Genomic DNA, 14399 nt, shown 5'->3' on the forward strand with positions numbered 1-14399 from the left:
AAGGAGATTGTACAGAGCGTGGCCATGGTGATCATACAGTCAGATTGTACACAGTGTGGCCACAGTGATCATACAATCAGATTGTACAGAGCGTGGCCACAGTAATCATACAATCAGATTGTACAATCAGATTCGTACAGAGTGTGGCCACGGTGATCATACAATCAGATTGTACAATCAGATTCGTACAGAGTGTGACCACGGTGATCATGGAATCAGATTGTACAATCAGATTTGTACAGAGTGTGGCCATGATGATCATACAATCAGATTGTACAGAGTGTGGCATCGGTAATCATACAATCAGATTTGTACAGAATGTGGCCATGGTGATCATACAATCAGATTGTACAGAGTGTGGCCACAGTGATCATACAATCAGATTGTACAGAGCGTGGCCACAGTAATCATACAATCAGATTGTACAATCAGATTCGTACAGAGTGTGGCCACGGTGATCATACAATCAGATTGTACAATCAGATTCGTACAGAGTGTGGCCATGGTGATCATACAATCAGATTGTACAATCAGATTCGTACAGAGTGTGACCACGGTGATCATACAATCAGATTGTACAATCAGATTCGTACAGAATGTGGCCACGGTGATCATACAATCAGATTGTACAGAGTGTGGCCACGGTGATCATACAATCAGATTGTACAGAGTGTGGCCATGGTGATCATACAATCAGATTGTACAGAGTGTGGCCACGGTGATCATACAATCAGATTGTACAATCAGATTCGTACAGTGTGTGGCCACTGTGATCATACCATCAGATCATACAATCAGATTGTACAGAGTGTGGCCACGGTGATCATACAATCAGATCATACAATCAGATTTGTACAGAGTGTGGCCACAGTGATCATACAATCAGATTGTACAGAGTGTTGCCACGGTGATCATACAATCAGATTGTACAATCAGATTCGTACAGAGTGTGGCCACGGTGATCATACAATCAGATCATACAATCAGATTTGTACAGAGTGTGGCCACAGTGATCATACAATCAGATTGTACAGAGTATTGCCACGGTGATCATACAATCAGATTGTACAATCAGATTGTACAGAGTGTTGCCACGGTGATCATACAATCAGATTGTACAATCAGATTTGTACAGAGTGTGGCCATGGTGATCATACAGATTTGTACAGAATGTGGCCATGGTGATCATACAATCAGATTGTACAGAGTGTGGCCACGGTGATCTCCATGTTATATGATGAGGAGGGGATTATGTATTATAACATGGAGATATAATATATGATCCCCCCCCATCATATAACATGGAAATATAATATATGACCCTCCCCCCCCATCATATAACATGGAAATATAATATATGACCCTCCCCCCCCCCATCATATAACATGGAAATATAATATATGATCCCCTCCCCCCATCATATAACATGGAGATATAATATATGATCCCCCCCCATCATATAACATGGAGATATAATATATGACCCCCTCCCCCATCATATAACATGGAGATATAATATATGATCCCCTCCCATCATATAACATGGAGATATAATACATGAGCCCCTCCCCCCTCCCCCCTCCCCCATCATATAACATGGAGATATAATACATGATCCCCTCCCCCCTCCCCCATCATATAACATGGAGATATAATACATGATCCCCTCCCCCCTCCCCCATCATATAACATGGAAATATAATATATGACCCTCCCCCCCCCATCATATAACATAAGGTCTGCAGGTATTGACAGCAGGGTTTGCTCTTGGATACGGAACTGGCTAAAAGGGCGTGTCCAAAGGGTGGTAATAAACAGCGCATACTCAGACTGGTCTGAGGTAGTAAGCGGGGTGCCCCAGGGCTCAGTCCTGGGACCAACCTTGTTCAATTTATTCATAAACAGCATTGAGGACGGGATCAGTAGTTCGTTATCAATTTTTGCAGATGACACAAAATTGGGCAGGGCAATAACTGCACAGCATGAAGCAGATATCCTACAGAATGACCTGGACAAAATTACAGAGTGGGCAACGACATGGCAAATGAGGTTTAACATGGAGAAGTGTAAGGTTTTGCACTTGGGGACTAAAAACATAAAAACACAATACACGTTAGGAGGGGAACCCTTGGGGGAATCAAAAATGGAGAAGGATCTGGGAGTCTTGGTTGATGATAGATTAGGCAACAGCATGCAATGTCAAGCGGCAGCTGCCAAAGCCAGCAGAATATTAGCATGCATAAAGAAAGAGATGTATTCCAGAGATAAAACTATAATCCTTCCACTTTATAAAACTCTGGTCCGACCGCATCTGGAGTATTCTGTCCAGTTCTGGTCACCAGTCCTCAGGAGGGATGTGTTGGAGCTGGAGAGAGTCCAGAGAAGGGCAACTAAACTAATTAGGCGATTGGAGGACCTTAACTATGAAGAGCGTCTGCAATCGCTCGATTTATTCTTCCTGGAGAAGAGACGTCTGAGGGGGGACATGATAGCAATTTATAAATATCTTAATGGGGATCCCAGCTTAGAAAAAAAGCTGTTCATTCGAAGGGATTGCATGAGGACTCGAGGGCATACAATGCGATTAGAGGAGAAGCGTTTTAACCTCAGGCAACGTGGGGGGTTCTTTACTGTTAGGGCTACAAGATTGTGGAATTCTCTACCACAAGAGGTGGTTTCTGCGGGAAGTATGGTGGCTTTCAAAAGACTCTTAGACGTACATCTCAAGGATCAGAACATTCAGGGGTATGAGAGATAATTACGGCCACACACATCTACACAGGTTGAACTGGATGGACTATTGTCTTTATTCAACCTCACCTACTATGTAACTATGTAACTATGGAGATATAATATATGATCCCCCCCCCAATCATATAACATGGAGATATAATATATGACCCCCCCCCCATCATATAACATGGAGATGTAATACATGACCCCCCCCCCCCATCATATAACATGGAGATATAATATATGATCCCCCCATCATATAACATGGAGATATAATACATGATCCCCTCCCCCCCCCCATCATATAACATGGAAATATAATACATGATCCCCTCCCCCCTCCCCCATCATATAACATGGAGATATAATATATGATCCCCCCCCCCCATCATATAACATGGAGATATAATATATGATCCCCCCCATCATATAACATGGAGATATAATAAATGATCCCCCCCCATCATATAACATGGAGATATAATATATGATCCCCATCCCCCCCATCATATAACATGGAGATATAATATATGACCCTCCCCCCCATCATATAAAATGGAGATATAATATATGATCCCCCCCATCATATAACATGGAGATATAATATATGATCCCCTCCCCCCCCATCATATAACATGGAGATATAATATATGATCCCCCCCCCCATCATATAACATGGAGATATAATACATGATCCCCCCATCATATAACATGGAGATATAATATATGATCCCCCCCCCATCATATAACATGGAGATATAATATATGATCCCCCCCATCATATAACATGGAGATATAATATATGACCCTCCCCACCCATCATATAACATGGAGATATAATATATGATCCCCCCCATCATATAACATGGAGATATAATAAATGATCCCCCCCCCCATCATATAACATGGAGATATAATATATGATCCCCTCCCCCCCATCATATAACATGGAGATATAATACATGATCCCCTCCCCCCATCATATAACATGGTAATATAATATATGACCCTCCCCCCCCATCATATAACATGGAGATATAATATATGATCCCCCCATCATATAACATGGAAATATAATATATGACCCTCCCCCCAACATATAACATGGAGATATAATATATGATCCCCCCCATCATATAACATGGAGATATAATATATGACCCTCCCCCCCCATCATATAACATGGAGATATAATATATGATCCCCCCCCCCATCATATAACATGGAGATATAATATATGATCCCCCCCCCCATCATATAACATGGAGATATAATATATGACCCTCCCCCCCATCATATAACATGGAGATATAATATATGACCCCCCCCATCATATAACATGGAGATATAATATATGATCCCCTCCCCCCTCCCCCATCATATAACATGGAGATATAATATATGATCCCCTCCCCTCCCCCCATCATATAACATGGAGATATAATACATGATCCCCTCCCCCCTCCCCCATCATATAACATGGAGATATAATTTATGATCCCCTCCCCTCCCATCATATAACATGGAGATATAATATATGATCCCCTCCCCCCATCATATAACATGGTAATATAATATATGACCCTCCCCCCCCATCATATAACATGGAGATATAATATATGATCCCCCCATCATATAACATGGAAATATAATATATGACCCTCCCCCCAACATATAACATGGAGATATAATATATGATCCCCCCCATCATATAACATGGAGATATAATATATGACCCTCCCCCCCCATCATATAACATGGAGATATAATATATGATCCCCCCCCCCATCATATAACATGGAGATATAATATATGATCCCCCCCCCATCATATAACATGGAGATATAATATATGACCCTCCCCCCCATCATATAACATGGAGATATAATATATGACCCCCCCCCATCATATAACATGGAGATATAATATATGATCCCCTCCCCCCTCCCCCATCATATAACATGGAGATATAATATATGATCCCCTCCCCTCCCCCCATCATATAACATGGAGATATAATACATGATCCCCTCCCCCCTCCCCCATCATATAACATGGAGATATAATATATGATCCCCTCCCTTCCCCCCATCATATAACATGGAGATATAATACATGATCCCCTCCCCCTCCCCATCATATAACATGGAGATATAATACATGATCCCCTCCCCCCTCCCCCATCATATATCATGGAGATATAATATATGATCCCCCCCATCATATAACATGGAGATATAATATATGACCCCCCCCCCCATCATATAACATGGAGATATAATACATGATCCCCTCCCCCCATCACATAACATGGAGATATAATACATGATCCCCTCCCCCATCATATAACATGGAGATATAATTTATGATCCCCTCCCCTCCCATCATATAACATGGAGATATAATATATGATCCCCCCCATCATATAACATGGAGATATAATGTATGATCCCCCCCATCATATAACATGGAGATATAATATATGATCCCCCCCCATCATATAACATGGAGATATAATATATGATCCCCCCCCCCCATCATAAAACATTGAGATATAATACATGATCCCCCATCATATAACATGGAAATATAATATATGACCCTCCCCCCCCATCATATAACATGGAGATATAATATATGATCCCCTCCCCCCCCCATCATATAACATGGAGATATAATATATGATCCCCCCATCATATAACATGGAGATATAATACATGATCCCCCATCATATAACATGGAAATATAATATATGATCCCCCCCCCATCATATAACATGGAGATATAATATATGATCCCCCCCCCATCATATAACATGGTGATATAATATATGATCCCCCCCCATCATATAACATGGAGATATAATATATGACCCCCCCCCCCATCATATAACATGGAGATATAATATATGATCCCCTCCCCCCCATCATATAACATGGAGATATAATACATGATCCCCTCCCCCCTCCCCCATCACATAACATGGAGATATAATATATGATCCCTTCCCCCCATCATATAACATGGAGATATAATACATGATCCCCTCCCCCCCCCATCATATAACATGGAGATATAATACATGATCCCCTCCCCCCTCCCCCATCATATAACATGGAGATATAATACATGATCCCCTCCCCCATCATATAACATGGAGATATAATTTATGATCCCCTCCCCCCCATCATATAACATGGAGATATAATACATGATCCCCTCCCCCCCCCCATCATATAACATGGAAATATAATACATGATCCCCTCCCCCCTCCCCCATCATATAACATGGAGATATAATATATGATCCCCCCCCCCATCATATAACATGGAGATATAATATATGATCCCCCCCATCATATAACATGGAGATATAATAAATGATCCCCCCCCATCATATAACATGGAGATATAATATATGATCCCCTCCCCCCCATCATATAACATGGAGATATAATATATGATCCCCTCCCCCTGCCTCATCATATAACATGGAGATATAATATATGACCCTCCCCCCCATCATATAAAATGGAGATATAATATATGATCCCCCCCATCATATAACATGGAGATATAATATATGATCCCCCCCCCATCATATAACATGGAGATATAATATATGATCCCCCCCATCATATAACATGGAGATATAATATATGATCCCCCCCCATCATATAACATGGAGATATAATATATGATCCCCCCATCATATAACATGGAGATATAATATATGATCCCCCCCCCATCATATAACATGGAGATATAATATATGATCCCCCCCATCATATAACATGGAGATATAATATATGATCCCCCCCCATCATATAACATGGAGATATAATATATGAATCCCCCTCCATCATATAACATGGAGATATAATATATGATCCCCTCCCCCCCATCATATAACATGGAGATATAATATATGATCCCCCCCCATCATATAACATGGAGATATAATACATGATCCCCCCATCATATAACATGGAGATATAATATATGATCCCCCCCCATCATATAACATGGAGATATAATATATGATCCCCCCCATCATATAACATGGAGATATAATATATGACCCTCCCCCCCCCATCATATAACATGGAGATATAATATATGATCCCCCCCATCATATAACATGGAGATATAATAAATGATCCCCCCCCCATCATATAACATGGAGATATAATATATGATCCCCTCCCCCCCATCATATAACATGGAGATATAATACATGATCCCCTCCCCCCATCATATAACATGGTAATATAATATATGACCCTCCCCCCCCCATCATATAACATGGAGATATAATATATGATCCCCCCATCATATAACATGGAAATATAATATATGACTCTCCCCCAACATATAACATGGAGATATAATATATGATCCCCCCCATCATATAACATGGAGATATAATATATGACCCTCCCCCCCCATCATATAACATGGAGATATAATATATGATCCCCCCCCCATCATATAACATGGAGATATAATATATGATCCCCCCCCCATCATATAACATGGAGATATAATATATGACCCTCCCCCCCATCATATAACATGGAGATATAATATATGACCCCCCCCATCATATAACATGGAGATATAATATATGATCCCCTCCCCCCTCCCCCATCATATAACATGGAGATATAATATATGATCCCCTCCCCTCCCCCCATCATATAACATGGAGATATAATACATGATCCCCTCCCCCCTCCCCCATCACATAACATGGAGATATAATATATGATCCCTTCCCCCCATCATATAACATGGAGATATAATACATGATCCCCTCCCCCTCCCCATCATATAACATGGAGATATAATACATGATCCCCTCCCCCCTCCCCCATCATATAACATGGAGATATAATATATGATCCCCCCCATCATATAACATGGAGATATAATATATGACCCCCCCCCATCATATAACATGGAGATATAATACATGATCCCCTCCCCCCATCACATAACATGGAGATATAATACATGATCCCCTCCCCCATCATATAACATGGAGATATAATTTATGATCCCCTCCCCTCCCATCATATAACATGGAGATATAATATATGATCCCCCCCATCATATAACATGGAGATATAATATATGATCCCCCCCCCATCATATAACATGGAGATATAATGTATGATCCCCCCCATCATATAACATGGAGATATAATATATGATCCCCCCCCCCCCATCATATAACATGGAGATATAATGTATGATCCCCCCCATCATATAACATGGAGATATAATATATGATCCCCCCCCCCATCATATAACATGGAGATATAATATATGATCCCCCCCCCCATCATAAAACATTGAGATATAATACATGATCCCCCATCATATAACATGGAAATATAATATATGACCCTCCCCCCCCATCATATAACATGGAGATATAATATATGATCCCCTCCCCCCCCCCATCATATAACATGGAGATATAATATATGATCCCCCCCATCATATAACATGGAGATATAATATATGATCCCCCCCCCATCATATAACATGGTGATATAATATATGATCCCCCCCCCATCATATAACATGGAGATATAATATATGACCCCCCCCCCATCATATAACATGGAGATATAATATATGATCCCCTCCCCCCCATCATATAACATGGAGATATAATATATGATTCCCTCCCCCCTATCATATAACATGGAGATATAATACATGATCCCCTCCCCCCCCCATCATATAACATGGAGATATAATATATGATCCCCTCCCCCATCATATAACATGGAGATATAATATATGATCCCCTCCCCCCTCCCCCATCATATAACATGGAGATATAATACATGATCCCCTCCCCCCTCCCCCATCATATAACATGGAGATATAATATATGATCCCTTCCCCCCATCATATAACATGGAGATATAATACATGATCCCCTCCCCCCCCCCATCATATAACATGGACATATAATATATGATCCCCCTCCCCCATCATATAACATGGAGATATAATATATGATCCCCCCCCCCATCATATAACATGGAGATATAATAAATGATCCCCCCCCCCATCATATAACATGGAGATATAATATATGATCCCCTCCCCCTGCCCCATCATATAACATGGAGATATAATATATGACCCTCCCCCCCATCATATAACATGGAGATATAATACATGAGCCCCTCCCCCCTCCCCCATCATATAACATGGAGATATAATACATGATCCCCTCCCCCCTCCCCCATCATATAACATGGAGATATAATATATGATCCCCTCCCCCCCCCATCATATAACATGGAGATATAATATATGACCCCCCCCCCCATCATATAACATGGAGATATAATACATGATCCCCTCCCCCCATCACATAACATGGAGATATAATACATGATCCCCTCCCCCATCATATAACATGGAGATATAATTTATGATCCCCTCCCCCCCATCATATAACATGGAGATATAATATATGATCCCCTCCCCCCCCATCATATAACATGGAGATATAATATATGATCCCCTCCCCCCCATCATATAACATGGAGATATAATATATGACCCTCCCCCCATCATATAACATGGAGATATAATATATGATCCCCCCCCCCCATCATATAACATGGAGATATAATATATGATCCCCCCATCATATAACATGGAGATATAATACATGATCCCCCCCCCCCATCATATAACATGGAGATATAATATATGATCCCCCCCCCATCATATAACATGGAGATATAATATATGATCCCCCCCCCCGCATCATATAACATGGAGATATAATATATGACCCTCCCCCCCATCATATAACATGGAGATATAATATATGACCCTCCCCCCCCCATCATATAACATGGAGATATAATATATGATCCCCCTCCCCCATCATATAACATGGAGATATAATATATGATCCCCCCCATCATATAACATGGAGATATAATATATGATCCCCCCCCATCATATAACATGGAGATATAATATATGATCCCCTCCCCCCATCATATAACATGGAGATATAATATATGACCCCCCACCCCATCATATAACATGGAGATATAATACATGATCCCCTCCCCCCATCATATAACATGGAGATATAATATATGATCCCCTCCCCCATCATATAACATGGAGATATAATATATGATCCCCTCCCCCCTCCCCCATCATATAACATGGAGATATAATATATGATCCCCTCCCCCCATCATATAACATGGAGATATAATACATGATCCCCTCCCCCCTCCCCAATCACATAACATGGAGATATAATATATGATCCCTTCCCCCCATCATATAACATGGAGATATAATACATGATCCCCTCCCCCCATCATATAACATGGAGATATAATATATGACCCCCTCCCCCATCATATAACATGGAGATATAATATATGATCCCCTCCCCCCACCCATCATATAACATGGAGATATAATATATGATCCCCTCCCCCCCCATCATATAACATGGAGATATAATATATGATCCCCCTCCCCCATCATAAAACATGGAGATATAATATATGACCCCCCCATCATATAACATGGAGATATAATATATGACCCTCCCCCCATCATATAACATGGAGATATAATATATGATCCTCCCCCATCATATAACATGGAGATATAATATATGACCCCCCCCCCATCATATAACATGGAGATATAATATATGATCCCCTCCCCCCCATCATATAACATGGAGATATAATACATGATCCCCCCCCATCATATAACATGGAGATATAATATATGATCCCCTCCCCCCTCCCCCATCATATAACATGGAGATATAATATATGATCCCCTCCCCCCCCATCATATAACATGGAGATATAATATATGACCCTCCCCCCCCATCATATAACATGGAGATATAATATATGACCCTCCCCCCCATCATATAACATGGAGATATAATATATGATCCCCCCCCCCATCATATAACATGGAGATATAATATATGACCCCCCCCCATCATATAACATGGAGATATAATATATGATCCCCTCCCCCCCCATCATATAACATGGAGATCTAATACATGATCCCCTCCCCCCCCCATCATATAACATGGACATATAATATATGACCCTCCCCCCCATCATATAACATGGAGATATAATATATGATCCCTTCCCCCCCCCCATCATATAACATGGAGATATAATATATGATCCCCCCATCATATAACATGGAGATATAATACATGATCCCCCCCCCCATCATATAACATGGAGATATAATATATGATCCCCCCCATCATATAACATGGAGATATAATACATGATCCCCCCCCCATCATATAACATGGAGATATAATATATGACATATGACCCTCCCCCCCCATCATATAACATGGAGATATAATATATGATCCCCTCCCCCCCCCATCATATAACATGGAGATATAATACATGATCCCCCCCATTATATAACATGGAGATATAATATATGACCCTCCTTCCCCCCATCATATAACATGGAGATATAATATATGATCCCCTCCCCCCCCCATCATATAACATGGAGATATAATACATGATCCCCCCCATTATATAACATGGAGATATAATATATGATCCCCTCCCCCTGCCCCATCATATAACATGGAGATATAATATATGATCCCCTCCCCCCTCCCCCATCATATAACATGGAGATATAATAAATGATCCCCCCTCCCCATTATATAACATGGAGATATAATATATGATCCCCTCCCCCATCATATAACATGGAGATATAATATATGATCCCCTCCCCCCTCCCCCATCATATAACATGGAGATATAATATATGATCCCCTCCCCCATCATATAACATGGAGATATAATATATGATCCCCCCCCCATTATATAACATGGAGATATAATATATGATCCCCTCCCCCATCATATAACATGGAGATATAATATATAAACCCCTCCATCATATAACATGGAGATATAATATATGATCCCCCTCCCCCATCATATAACATGGAGATATAATATATGATCCCCTCCCCCATCATATAACATGGAGATATAATATATGATCCCCCTCCCCCCATCATATAACATGGAGATATAATATATGATCCCCTCCCCCCTCCCCCATCATATAACATGGAGATATAATATATGACCCTCCCCCCCATCATATAACATGGAGATATAATATATGACCCTCCCCCCCATCATATAACATGGAGATATAATATATGACCCTCCCCCCCCATCATATAACATGGAGATATAATATATGATCCCCTCCCCCATCATATAACATGGAGATATAATACATGATCCCCCCCCCATCATATAACATGGAGATATAATATATGATCCCCCCCCCATCATATAACATGGAGATATAATACATGATCCCCTCCCCCATCATATAACATGGAGATATAATATATGATCCCCCTCCCCCCATCATATAACATGGAGATATAATATATGATCCCCTCCCCCCCCCCATCATATAACATGGAGATATAATATATGATCCCCTCCCCCCATTATATAACATGGAGATCTAATATATGATCCCCCCCCCCATCATATAACATGGAGATATAATATATGATCCCCCCCATCATATAACATGGAGATATAATATATGATCCCCTCCCCATCATATAACATGGAGATATAATATATGACCCCCTCCCCCATCATATAACATGGAGATATAATATATGATCCCCCCCATCATATAACATGGAGATATAATATATGATCCCCTCCCCCCATCATATAACATGGAGATATAATATATGATCCCCTCCCCCCTCCCCCATCATATAACATGGAGATATAATATATGATCCCCTCCCCCCCATCATATAACATGGAGATATAATATATGATCCCCTCCCCCCTCCCCCATCATATAACATGGAGATATAATATATGATCCCCTCCCCCATCATATAACATGGAGATATAATATATGATCCCCTCCCCCATCATATAACATGGAGATATAATATATGATCCCCCCCATCATATAACATGGAGATATAATATATGATCCCCCCCCATCATATAACATGGAGATATAATACATGATCCCCTCCCCCCTCCCCCATCATATAACATGGAGATATAATATATGATCCCCTCCCCCCCATCATATAACATGGAGATATAATACATGATCCCCCCCCCTTCATATAACATGGAGATATAATATATGATCCCCCCCCCCATCATATAACATGGAGATATAATATATGATCCCCCCATCATATAACATGGAGATATAATATATGATCCCCTCCCCCATCATATAACATGGAGATATAATATATGATCCCCTCCCCCATCATATAACATGGAGATATAATATATGATCCCCCCCCCATCATATAACATGGAGATATAATACATGACCCCCCCCCCCATCATATAACATGGAGATATAATATATGATCCCCTCCCCCCATCATATTACATGGAGATATAATATATGATCCCCTCCCCCCATCATATAACATGGAGATATAATACATGATCCCCTCCCCCCATCATATAACATGGAGATATAATATATGATCCCCTCCCCCCCCCATCATATAACATGGAGATATAATATATGATCCCCTCCCCCCATTATATAACATGGAGATCTAATATATGATCCCCCCCCCCCATCATATAACATGGAGATATAATATATGATCCCCCCCATCATATAACATGGAGATATAATATATGATCCCCTCCCCATCATATAACATGGAGATATAATATATGACCCCCTCCCCCATCATATAACATGGAGATATAATATATGATCCCCCCCATCATATAACATGGAGATATAATATATGATCCCCTCCCCCCCATCATATAACATGGAGATATAATATATGATCCCCTCCCCCCTCCCCCATCATATAACATGGAGATATAATATATGATCCCCTCCCCCCCATCATATAACATGGAGATATAATATATGATCCCCTCCCCCCTCCCCCATCATATAACATGGAGATATAATATATGATCCCCTCCCCCCCATCATATAACATGGAGATATAATACATGATCCCCTCCCCCCTCCCCCATCATATAACATGGAGATATAATATATGATCCCCTCCCCCATCATATAACATGGAGATATAATATATGATCCCCTCCCCCATCATATAACATGGAGATATAATATATGATCCCCCCCCATCATATAACATGGAGATATAATACATGATCCCCTCCCCCCTCCCCCATCATATAACATGGAGATATAATATATGATCCCCTCCCCCCCATCATATAACATGGAGATATAATACATGATCCCCCCCCCATCATATAACATGGAGATATAATATATGATCCCCCCCCCCCATCATATAACATGGAGATATAATATATGATCCCCCCATCATATAACATGGAGATATAATATATGATCCCCTCCCCCATCATATAACATGGAGATATAATATATGATCCCCTCCCCCATCATATAACATGGAGATATAATATATGATCCCCCCCCCCATCATATAACATGGAGATATAATACATGACCCCCCCCCCCCATCATATAACATGGAGATATAATATATGATCCCCTCCCCCCATCATATTACATGGAGATATAATATA

Source organism: Pelophylax lessonae (genome assembly GCF_965119305.1).
Source record: "Pelophylax lessonae genome assembly, chromosome: 1".
Classification (NCBI taxonomy): Eukaryota; Metazoa; Chordata; class Amphibia; order Anura; family Ranidae; genus Pelophylax; species Pelophylax lessonae.